We start from the raw sequence: 12456 nt of genomic DNA, 5'->3' as shown, positions 1-12456 counted from the left end.
CACAGCTTTTTATGGAGAATTTTGTTTTCATGGAAAGGCCAGAATTCCGTAGGGATGGAGTTTCATGATCAGAAAGTAAAGAAAAACCTCTATGTATTATTAATATCAACACACAAAATAATATAACTGCATTACACATTTCTCAATTTAGAATAAGGATAGCATGTATGAACATGTTTTGGGAAGGTTATTGAAATTCTCTAAATCACTTTGATATCCTTAAGTTTCTTAAGGCATTTATCAAAACTCCACAAGAACAGAACTCTTCTTTGTTGCTTGAGTCAATAAAAATCTGACTCAACTTCTATTTTAGGTCACAGATTTTTAATGGAGTAAACCAGGATTTCCTTCATAATGAAACTACAAGGCCTGCACTATACGGCAATTCAGTAAACTCTGAATTATAGATGCTAAAAGTCCTTTTGTCAGTTAGGAGCAGCGTAATTCTTTGTTGGGAGCAACATAATTGGAGAATTTTTCTTAAGAAAAGGAGAATTTATTAAAGCATCTCATGGGCTCGCAGAATCAGTAAGAGGCTGAAGGACTGGGCTTGGGAAATAAGTAGAAACCAAATACCCCTGGACCAAGGGTGGGAGTGGGTGAGGGGGCAGGACCATATTTGCCTTTTGGTTGGACCCTGCTGCCCCCTTTATTTTTACCTGTTCAGGACCAACTGAGAGCTACCAATCCTCTTATTTTTAGTTTTTTTTTGAGGAACCTCCCCTACTTCTGGGTATATAGTTAATGGAATTGAAATCAGGATCTCATTAAGATTTCTGCACTCCTACATTCACTGCAACAATATTATTCACAATAGTCAAGATGTGGAAGCAACCTAAATGTCCATCAACAGATAATGGATAAAACATATGTGAGATATATATAATGGACTATTAATCAGTGTTAAAAAAGAAGGAAATCCTGCCATTTGTGACAACATGAATGAATGTGGGAAACATTATGCTAAGTGAAATACGTCAGACACAGAAGGACAAATACCACATGATACCACTTATGTGAGGAATCTAAAATAGTCAAATCACAGAAGCACAGAGTAGAATGGTGGTTGCCAGGGGCTGAGGGAAGGGGGAAAAGAGAAGGTGTTAGTTAAAGGGAACAAAGTTAGAGTTATGCAAGATGAATAAGTCCTAGAGATCTTCTGTACAGAATAGTGCCTCTAGTTAGTAACACGGTACTGTGCTCTTAAAAATTTGCTAAGGGGATAGATCTTACGTTGTGTTCTTATCCCAAAATAATAATAAGAAGAAGAAGAAGAAGAAGGAGGAGAAGAAAAAGGGTGGAAGAAAAAAACAACCACCTGCTTAGCACAGAGTGCAGGTCACAACCCCACTCTCATCTGCAGGTGAAGTGGTTTCCACAGTAGCAGGAAACACACTGCCTCTCAATAGGAAATCACATCTGGGTTAATTCCGCAGAGTCAGGGGCGGGTGGGTGCTGGACAGTCGAAAAATAACAAGCAGAGTTTCCCAAATTTACATCTATTCATGTACATGAAGCAGGCTGGGACCTGGGAGCCTTTTCTGCAGTGCTGCAGTGCTTGCAAATGGACAAATGTCTCTTAGAGCAACAAAATGCAAAGAAACTATAAGGGGCTAAAAATAACTGCGTGCATGCACAGTTGGGGCAAATTCTGGACAAAAGATACAAAAAGACCAAAAAAGCCCAACTGCCACTTCTGAAGAGCTAGAAGCGAAAACGGGGGTCGGGAGCAAAGGCAGGGTTCTGGGCAGGCCCCCTGCACTCAGCACCACCTAAGAGGTGGGAAGACCACCTAAGCCACCCCTCCGGCCCAACCCCGGGACACACCACTACCTCCCCCCCATAAAAGGAACCAGCTGCCCCCACCCCTACCCCCAGGAAGCAAGCAAGGGAACCTGTTGCTTGTTCTCACTTCCCCTGCAGCAGCAGGGGTCCCAATAAAGCTTTGCCTGAATTTCTTGTCTGATCTCTGATCAATTTCTATTGATTAAGGAGGCTAAGAACCCTGGTCAGTAACATACACACTTCAAATTCCAGAAATTGTAAGTCTTGCTGAACACAATTATCATTCAGATAAGAAAGGGTTCCACCCACTCACCAAAGGCAGAAAACCTCAAGTCTCCGCATCCAGCCCCAATCCTAGGATCTCTGGATGTTGTCTAATCCTCCTCTAAGACGGTCACAGGCACATCTACATCATCAGAAACCCACAGAGTAATGGTGAATGTAACCATCACTATACTGGTCTATATAAAATGGTTTGACAAGGGGACGGGATGGGGGAGGAAAATGAGTTATGGAGCGTGGAAGGAAACGTGTGTAGGCATGTGCTTCTGCATCATTCGTGATACTGTGACATCCCTCAGTCACTCTCTGCTCCATGGTCACCTTGTTCTCAGCCAGCACCAGGCTCGTTGGTGTCTTCACTTGGTGACATGATCCAGACCTTCATTTCTGAAGGAACTGAGAGCTTCACAGCCCAGCCAATGTGATGTTGTTGCCTCTTGAATTTTCATAAGATATAGATGTAGGGAGGCAGGACAAAAGATCCCTTTGATCATCAGAAAGGATTTCTCCCACCCATCTCATAACACTTTTTTCCCAGCTTGCCTAGTGATCAGCAGAGACCAGGATGCCAGGGGCAGCATCAGCTTTAATTCAGTGGAGCCCCTGTTGTGCCAGCTGGTGGATGCATCCCTCCTCTGGGTCAGACAATCTCTAAGTAATCAGAGTCTCAACTTAGTGACAGGAAGAAAAGGGTTTGTAAGAAGGTCATTAAATGGTTCACAAGTGAAAGTGGAAGTGGTCACTAGTTCAGAAGAATAGTCAGGTCCTATAAAACAATGTGTCATAGAAATAGTCAAGATGTATATATACACACTACTATATATAAAATAGATAACCAATAAGAACTTACAGTATAGCACAGGGAACTCTACTCAATACTCTGTAATGACCTATATTGGAATAGAATCTAAAAAAGAGTGGATAGGGCTTCCCTGGTGGCACAGTGGTTGAGAGCCCCCCTGCCGATGCAGCGGACACGGGTTCGTGCCCCGGTCCGGGAAGATCCCACATGCCGCGGAGCAAGAGTGGATATATGTATATGTGTGACTGATTCACTTTACTGTACAGCAGAAAGTAACACAACATTGTAAATCAATTATACTCCAATAAAAATTAATTAAAAAAAATAAATGATACCAATAAAAAAAAAAAAGAAAAGAAAAGAAAGATGTGACCCAGGGTACTGCTTCTGCCACTGAAGAGCTCTAGCTCAGCTGCCCTGGACCCACTCGTATAGCTGGACAGGCCACTGCTGCTGCCTGCTGTGGTGCCCCCCCTCCCCCAAGAACTCCACAACTGCAATCACAACAATAAAATCCGACTACTTCTTTATCTTTTCCCCACTTGTTCCTGACTCTCAGTCTTGGGTTGCAGGATCCCAGTGGCCGAGCCCAAGGTTCATGCCCTCACACTGGCTGCCAGGGGCACCAAGAAGGGGAATCTGCTACCTTCAGTCATTCTGAATGAGTTGATACACCTAATTGTTGTATTTTCATGACTTCCCAGACGAAAGCTGTCAAGGAACTGCCTATTGTAAACAAACTCTATTTAGAGTATAATTAAAGAACCAAATTAAAAAAAGAATCCTAAGCTTCAGTTAAATAAATAAATAATAAACACATACATACATATGTACATACATCAAAAGAAGAAGAGAACGTAACAGTTTATCCTCCAATTGACACATGAATACATTCCTTACTTTCAGCAGGTTCACAGAAGCAAACAGAGACCCCGAGAGACTCAAGCCCTGTGCTCTCATTTTTCCTTTCTAGTGCCGATGAAACAGACTCCAAAGTGCTTGCATGGCTAATTATTGGCAGAACTAGAGTGAAGATGCCACACTAAATATTGAGCTTCCTGGGAACACCATCCAAGCGTTACACATCCACTGCAAGTCACACGGTGCCTGTCACATAGTCAACCCTAAATAGTTTATACTAAATGACCGAGTCCACACACTTTCCAATATATTAAGCTTTATGTACCTCCATTAATAAGCATTTCACAGTTAAGGATTGAATTTTAGACTTCCATTCCCCTCACCTCCTTAATTCCATGCTAACTGAAAGATAGCACCTTGAGAACACAGGAATTCTAGACATTCTGGTGGTTCAAGTCATGTTTCAAAAGCAGAATTGTTGCAGGTCTTTTTCCTTCTTCAAATAACACTTGGCACAGAAAAAGCATATGGATGCAGCACACTGCATTTTCCCCTGCCAGCAGCTCGCTCATGGAGCATCTACTCACGAAAACACAATTTTTAAAACTTATTTATTTATTTTATTGAAGTATAGTTGGTTTACAATGTTGTGTTAGTTTTAGGTGTACAGCAAAGTGATTCAGTTATATATATATATATATATATATATATATATATATATGCACATATATATATTCTTTTGCAGATTTTTTCCCATATAGGTTATTACAAAATATTGAGTGTTTTTCCCTGTGCTGTACAGCAGGTCCTTAATACCCAGATGGATAACCACTTATGGGTATTATAAGGATACCATTCAGAATAGGGAACAGTAAGTGACTCCTTCACATTAGGTCAGGCAGAGTTTTCTCATTTACTTTTTAAGTGGCTTTTATTGATTTTGTTTTGTTCTGTTTTGTTTTGCCTAAGAACTAGTGGGACAGAATCATTGAATGCGTAAGCTGAAAGGACTCTGGACTAGTCCTCTAATGGAACAAATGAAGAGAACTCACCCAGAGACCAAGGACGTGGCCAGCACTCCTATCCCAGGGCTTTATCACCACCACACACGGTCTCGGGGGCCACATTCATTGAATGCCTACCACTTGGTCTGTATCATATTTGATTTTACAGAGAAATAACAATCACCTTTTCCTCCCTATTGCAGAAGGTATTCTTGTGACTTTGATAGTGAGATTGCATTTAAAAAACATTTTTAAAGCAAATCTTTCCAAGTGTGAATATGAATATGTGGATGTTTTTGGTCTTGTACGTTCAATAATATGAAACTATAACTAAAGTAGGAAAGAACACTCTCTTTTCTCCCTAAAAATGTGTCAGAATCATTGGGCTTATAAAAGCCTGGAATCACAAAAGTCGTTGATGAAAAATATGATTGGGATAGCTCCAATTAGATACTTTCTAAAATATTTGTATTTCCTCTTTCTCAAGTATTTTAAGCTACAGAGCGGCTCCTTAACTGTAATAGGATTCATTGAAGACTGACTCTTCAGAGATGAGCAGAGCCCAGCCTGCCCTCAAGCACATGTGTGGGAGAGATGCTCTCAGTTCAAGGCAGGCTCTCCGTGCCCTAAAATCTGGGTAAAGCTGCACAATGCTATGAAGGCAACTTGTGAGGAAAGAGAGGGGAGTGTGCAGGAAAGCAACAGAGCCTGGCTCTCAGGGGAGATCACGGTTCAGGGGCCAAAGAATCTGGGTTGGGCCTGGTCCCCAGTCCTGAGCAAACTTGGAAACATCACGAAATCCCTTCAGAGTCTCTCAAACAATATGTCACTGTGAAGTCTTTAAATTCTATACCAGCTCTGTAACTCTTTATTTTCATCGCTTAATCCAGGGGTCCCCAACCAACTGTCCGAGGCCTGTTAGGAACCCGGTGGCACAGCAGGAGGTGAACAGTGGGTGAGCGAGAGAGAGAAGCTTCATCTGCTGCTCCACGCTGCTCGCATTACCACCTGAATCACGCCCGCCACTGTAGCTCACATTACTGCCTAAACCATCCCCCTGCTTCCGTGGAAAAAATGTCTTCCACAAAACTGGTCCCTGGTGCCAAAAAAGTTGGGGACCGCTGGAATCGGTTTGCCACAATTTACCGTGTAACCTCATGTAATTCTCATTAGGTTTCAGCAGCTTTGGACTTGTCACTTACCTTGACATCAGAGCTCTATAAAATTGTTTAAATTAATGAAAAATTCCATAGACCATGATACCATGTATCTTAAGAGACTGCCTTTCTGTTAATGTTATTCATTGGTTACTAGACTTATCTACCTGTGGTTAACCTATCTCAAGAGTTAGCAAATATTATTCAGCAGAAACTAACGTTTCTAATACAGTGTGTCAAAAATTACATTAAATTTTCCCCAAGATATAGTCCCTAATACAATTTTTGCTTCTCTTATTATGTTACAAATGATAAAATGACTGCCTGAAAGTTGAAGTTGTCTTGAACAGTTTAGCACCCTCAAAAAAACACTTCTATATAGACTTTTTTCTTACTTTAACGCATTACTTTTTTTAATGATTTCTTCTGAAATAATTATAGACTGACAGGAAGTTGCAAAAATAGGACAGTAAGTCCCAAGTAATCTTCATCCGGTTTTCCTAATTGGTTACATTTTATTTAACAATAGGATACTATCAAAGCTGGGAAATTGACATTGCTACAAGGTATATGTGTGCCATATTATCACATGTGTTGCCACCACCAAGATCAAGATACATAACTGTTCCATCACCACAAAGATCTCCCTCCTGTTACCCCTATATAGTCACACTTACCTTCCTCCCACCCTGGCCCCCATGCACCATCCCTAAAACTTGGCAACCACTTATCTGTCTCCTTTTTTGTCATCTTGAGAATGCTATATAAATGTATTCATATAATATGTGACCTTCAAACACCAACCTCAAAGGTTGGCTTTTTTCACCCAGCATGTTTTTTGAGATCCATCCAAGTACTTGCATGTAGTTAATACTTTTTACTGTTAAGTAGTGTTTCATAGTATTAATGTACCACGGTTTGTTTAACCATTCACTTATTCTAGAACATTTTGGTTGTTTCTAGTTTGGGGCTATTACAAACAAAGCTGCTAGAAACAATCATGTAGAGATACTTGCATGGACATAAAATTTAATTTCTCTGGGATGAATGTATATGATATTTTTGAACATTTTTGGAAAATCAGTGTATATAATTATGTTGTTCTGCTGCTTCTTATGTCACTGAAAGAAAAGGATGAACTTGGTGATTTGAATTCCAGCTCAAGTGCCACATAAATGACCATGTGCCCTGAAGGAGACCACTGTGTCCTGTAACTACAGGGCTGGAAATCAAGCACAGAACTTCATCATGCAACTGGTTGAATTACAATGCAAGTTGAACTCCCAGTTTTGAAGGGCATCTACTCTTGAATCAATGTGAGGGCATTGATTGGGAAACAACTGGATCCTATAAGTTAGGATGGGGACCTTGTGGGAAGATCCTGATGAAGCTGGGGATGTTGAGCCCTTAAATTGTGATGAATCTTTTTTTTACCAGTGGTATTGGCCTCCCCAGCCCCAGCAGAGATGGTTTCCTCAACCCCAGTGGAAGCGTCCTCTCTACATACAGGGTATCAGCCTTTTCATCTCCTTCTGAGGGGATTAACCCTGCATTGCCTGAGGAAAGGGTCATAGCCTCCCCTGACACAATTGTCATGTAACATAATTATTAGTCTCCTCAGGACCCACCCCACCTTACTTCTGGACATTTAACTAGACTCAAGCTCAGCAGGTCCCTAAAGGTGGGATACAATCTTTGACTCATGAGGAAGTGCATTACATTCCAAAATAATGACTTTCATTTTCTAAGTTACACAGACAAAATCTTGGGAAATGTGTGGGAATAAGTACTAAAGGTGTGGGATAATGGAAGAAGGAATTCCTTATAAGGTTGAATGAGGCTGAATTTATGGGCTCACTAAATAGGGCTTCTGCATTTAATGTTGCAGCTTGAGGAATTAGAAAGGGCTCTAGCAGTTTGGATGGTTGGTTGGCTGAAACATAGGCCAAAAGGTGGCCCCACATGAGTACACTGGAAATGCTGGACCTGCCTCAGTTTAATCTAGAGAAGAACTTCAGAGGATTAGGGATAGAGGAATGTTAGAGTGGATTTGTCACTTAAAACCTGCTCACCTGACTGGGGGGTTCCAGAATTTTTACCTTCCATCAATACTGTGAGGAATAAATTTATGAGAGGATCCCCAATATCCTTTGTGGACAAAGAATGTCACCTGCCATACCAGTAAACAAAGGATGTTGCAGCCATCAAGCCATCAGCCACTGCAGCCACCCCAGATAGTGCACCCTGAGGGGATTTAAGACATAGAAAAAGAGGATACTGGCCCTAGATAGGTTAGGTGCATATCAAAGGAATAATTTTATTAAGCCCAGATTCTTAAATCTTCCCATACATAGAAAAGTATTAAAATCATTAACTTGAGATGTCTGGTTTTCCTTTAATTAGCAGTCAAGTTTTGATGTTTGATTACTTGGGTTTTTTTTTTTTTTTTTTTTTTTTTTTTTTTGCAAAACTCCTCTATATTCTGTTTCTCTTTGGAACTGTCTCTAGAGCTATCTGAGAGGCTGTATCCCAGGCTTAACTCCTCAACTGTGTTCCAAATGAAACATAATTTTCAACTTTTAAGTTGTGCTTTTTTTTTTTCAGTTGACACCTTGGATACTCTATGGTTGCTTTCTCTGTAGATCAGACCTCACAGTGGGAAATGCAGTCACTGCCTAGGGAAACCTAAATGCAAAGAGGGTAATTGAATCCTGAGGTGTTAGGGGCCAAGTGGCAATATTCAACCACTGAGGGCAAAGTGGACATGGTTATCTTAATGTACAGCAGAGTCAAAGCAGCAATCAGAGTAGTCTGACTCATGCTGACTTATGGTGTTGATTAATTGATCATAGTGTTCCTAGAAGTGAAATAGATAGGAAGCCTACTAAATTTGTACTTACCTGCATAAGCAGAAAAGTTCTAGGTCAAGTGAATAAAAGTCGAACCCAAATCATAAAAACAGAGAGTCACATCCCCTCAATACATTCCTAGATACGAGACAGTTTATGGATCCCGAACCCCTGGAATGAAGGCGAGGCTGGGTCTCATTGAGGAAGAACCCCAGTGCGCTACTGAGAGTTTATATTGTCAATTCTTGCCGCAGCCTTCCCCAGAATGATGTTTGGCCTTTTACCAGAGTAGCTGTGCATTGGGGAAAAGGAAATTATTAGATCTTTTGGAAAACAACTGACTCTGGCTTTGAAATGATACTAATTCCAAGAGACCTAAAGCATTGCAGGGGCCCAAAAGTCAGAGTAGAGGTTATGGAAGTCAAGCGACTAATGGAGTTTTAGCTCAGTTAGCTCAGTTCTGTCTCATGGGCCCAGTGGTTCTCCAAACCAATCATGTGGTTATTTCTCCAGTTCTGGAATGTATACTTGGTATAGACATATTTTGCAGCTGGCAGATTCTCCACATTTGTTCCCTGACCTGTGGAGGGAGGGTTATTATGATGGGAAAGACGAAGTAAAGGCCAGGAGAACTGCCTCTACCTAGGAAAACAGTAAATAAAATTTAATACCACGTTCATGGAGGGACTGCAGAGTTTATGGCCAGCATCAAGGACTTGAAGGAGGCAGGGCTGGTGGTTCCTACAACATCCTATCTGGCCTGTGCAGAAGACAGATGGATCTTGGAGAATGATGGTAGATTATCATAATCTTAACCAGGTGGTGACTCCAATTGTAGCTGTTGTTGCAGATGTGGATTCAATGCTTGAGAAAGTTAGCACTCACCCTGGTAAATGGTATGTAAGTATATGTATCTGATCTGGAAAATGCCTTTTTATCCATCCCTGTCCATTACGCCCACCAGAAGCAGATTGCTTTCAGGTGGCAAGGCCAGTAATACACCTTCACTGTCCTACCTCATGAGTATATCAACTTTCTAGCCTGATGCCATAATTTAGTTTGCTAGAAAACACATTTGACTCTCACTTCCATAAGATATCACACTGGTTTATTACATTGCTGACACTATGCTGGTTGGATCTAGTGAACAAGCAGTAGCAACTACTCTAGATTTGTTGGTAAGGCATTTATGTGTCAGAGGACAGAAAATACATCAGACAAAATGCCATGGCCTCCTACATCAGTGAGATTTCTAGGGGCCCAGTGGTATGAGCCATGTCAAGATATCCCTTCTAAGGTGAAGGATAAGTTGTCGCCTCTGACACCTCCTACAACCAAAAAACAGGCACAGCTCTTAGTGATTTCTTTGGGTTTTGGAGGCAACATATTCCTCATCTGGATGTGTTACTCCAGACTTTTTTATGAAGTGACTCCAAAAGCTGCTAGTTTAGGATGGAACCCAGAACAAGAGAAGGCTGTGTAACAGGTCCAGGCTGCCGTGCAAGCTGCCTTTGCCACTTGGGCCATAAGATCCAGAAGATACGATAGTGTTGACATGTCAGCAAATAAGGATGCTGTCTGGAGCCTTTTGAAGGCCCTCATAGGTGAATCAAAGCACAGGCCTTAAGAACTGTGGAGCAAAGCCCTTCCCTCATTCCGGTAACTAGTCTCCTTTTGAGAAACAAAAGGTCTGCTGTGAACTTTGTAGAGACTGAACACTTAACCTTGGGCCATCAAGTTACCATGTGACCTGAGCTGCCCATCATGAACTAAGTGGTATCTTAACCGTCAAGCCATAACAGAGGACATGCACAGCAGCACTCCATCGTCAAATGGTTATGGTATATATGTGATCAGACCAGAGTAGGTCTTGAAGGTACAAGTAAGTTCCATGAAGAAGTAGCTCAAAGGCCCACAGTCCTCACTTCTGCTACACTACCTTTTCTCTCCCAGCCTGCACCTATGACCTCAAGGGGACTTCCCTACTATTAATTGACAGAGGGAGACTCAGACAGGCCTAGTTTACAAATGGTTCTGCACAATATGCAGGCACTACCCAAAAGTGGATAGCTACTGCCCTCAGCCCCTCTCTGAGACATCTCTGAAGGACAGCAGTGAAGAGAAATCCTCCCAGTGGGCAGAACTTGAGGCCATGCACCTGGCTGAGGGAGAAACACTTGGAAGGAGAAATGGTCAGACATGCTGAGTGGACAGGAATTGAAAAAAGCATGACTGGAAAGTTGGTCACAAAGAAAATTGGGGAAGAGGTATGTGAACAGATTTCTCTGAATAGTTGAAAAACATGAAGATATTTATGTCTCATGTGAATGCTCATCAAAGGGTGATCTCAGCAGAAGAGGATTTTAATTATCAAGTAGATAGGATGACCTGTTCTGTGGCAGCTTCTTTCCCCAGCCACCCCTGTCATTGCTCAATGGGCTCATCAACAAAGTGGCCATAGTGACAGGGACGCAGGTTACGCATGGGCTCAGCAATATTGACTTCCACTCATCAAGGCTGACAGGGCTACAGCCACTACTGAATTCCCAATCAAAAAGAATCAACCAGCAGCAGAGACCAACAGTGAGTCCTCAATATGGCGTTATTCCCCGGGTGATCAACCAGCTAATCAGTGGCAGACTGATGACCCTGGACAGCTTTCATTGTGCAAGGGGCAGTATTTTGTTCTTATTGGAATAGACATTTGCTCTGGGTACAGATTTGCCTTTCCTGCATGCATCACTTTGTGCAACTACCATCCATGATCTTACAGAATGCCTTATCATTGGCATGGGATTCTACAAGCATTGCTCAAGATCAAGGAATACATTTCACAGCAGATGAAGTGCGGCAATGGGCCCTTGGTCATGGAATTCACTAGTCCTACCTGAAGCAGCAGGCTTGATAGAATGGTGGAATGGCCTTCTGAAGACTCATTTACAGGGCTGGCTATGTGACAATACCTCTGCTTGTTCCAGGGCAAGGTTCTCCAGAGGGTTGTAGATGCTCTGAATTAGAGTCCAATACATGGTCCTCTTTCTTCCATAGCCAGGATTCTCGGGTCCAGGAATTTTAAGGGACAAAAATGAGAATAGTTATTTTCAACTCTTCAGTACTATCCCTAGTGACCCACTATCAAATTTTTGCTTTTTGTTCCTGAGACCTTATGCTCTGCTGGTCTTAGTTGCAAAGGGAAAAATGCTTCTACCAGGAGAAACAGCAATGATTCCAAAGAACTGGGAGTTAAGACTAACACCCAGCTACCTTGGGCTCCCCATGCCTCTGAATAAACAGACAAAGAAGGAAAGTAAAGTGTTTGTTGATACAAGGTTATTAGTTGTGGACTACTCTTTCACACTGAAGTAAGAAAAAGTATATCTAGATATAGTAGATCGCTTAAGGCATCCCTTAGTATTACCATGTTCTTTGATTAAGCTCAGTGGAAAACTACAACAACCCAGTCTAGGCAGGGCTACTAATGACCCAGACTATTCAAGAAGGAAGGATTTGGTCACCCACCAGGGAAGAACCATGATCTGCTGAGGTGCTTGCTGAAGATAAAAAGAATACAGAATGGGTATAAGAAAGTAGTTACAAAGACCAGCTATAACTGACCAGTTACAGAAACGAGGACTGTAATTGTCATGAGTACACCATTTTTTTTTTGCTATGAATATATTTGTGTTAAGTGTGTATTTGTTTTTTCTCTCTCATAT

At 41.7% G+C, this 12456-nt stretch overlaps 1 pseudogene; it reads left to right on the top strand.

Annotated features, from left to right (window-relative positions):
* The first annotated feature begins 8383 nt into the window (after positions 1-8383).
* Positions 8384-11829, top strand: LOC137228411 (uncharacterized; annotated as a pseudogene).
* Positions 11830-12456: the final 627 nt, after the last annotated feature.

Source organism: Pseudorca crassidens, chromosome 7 (assembly GCF_039906515.1).
Source record: "Pseudorca crassidens isolate mPseCra1 chromosome 7, mPseCra1.hap1, whole genome shotgun sequence".
Classification (NCBI taxonomy): domain Eukaryota; kingdom Metazoa; phylum Chordata; class Mammalia; order Artiodactyla; family Delphinidae; genus Pseudorca; species Pseudorca crassidens.
The sequence above is the reverse complement of the archived record's forward strand: the minus strand, read 5'-3'. Positions and strand labels throughout refer to the sequence as shown.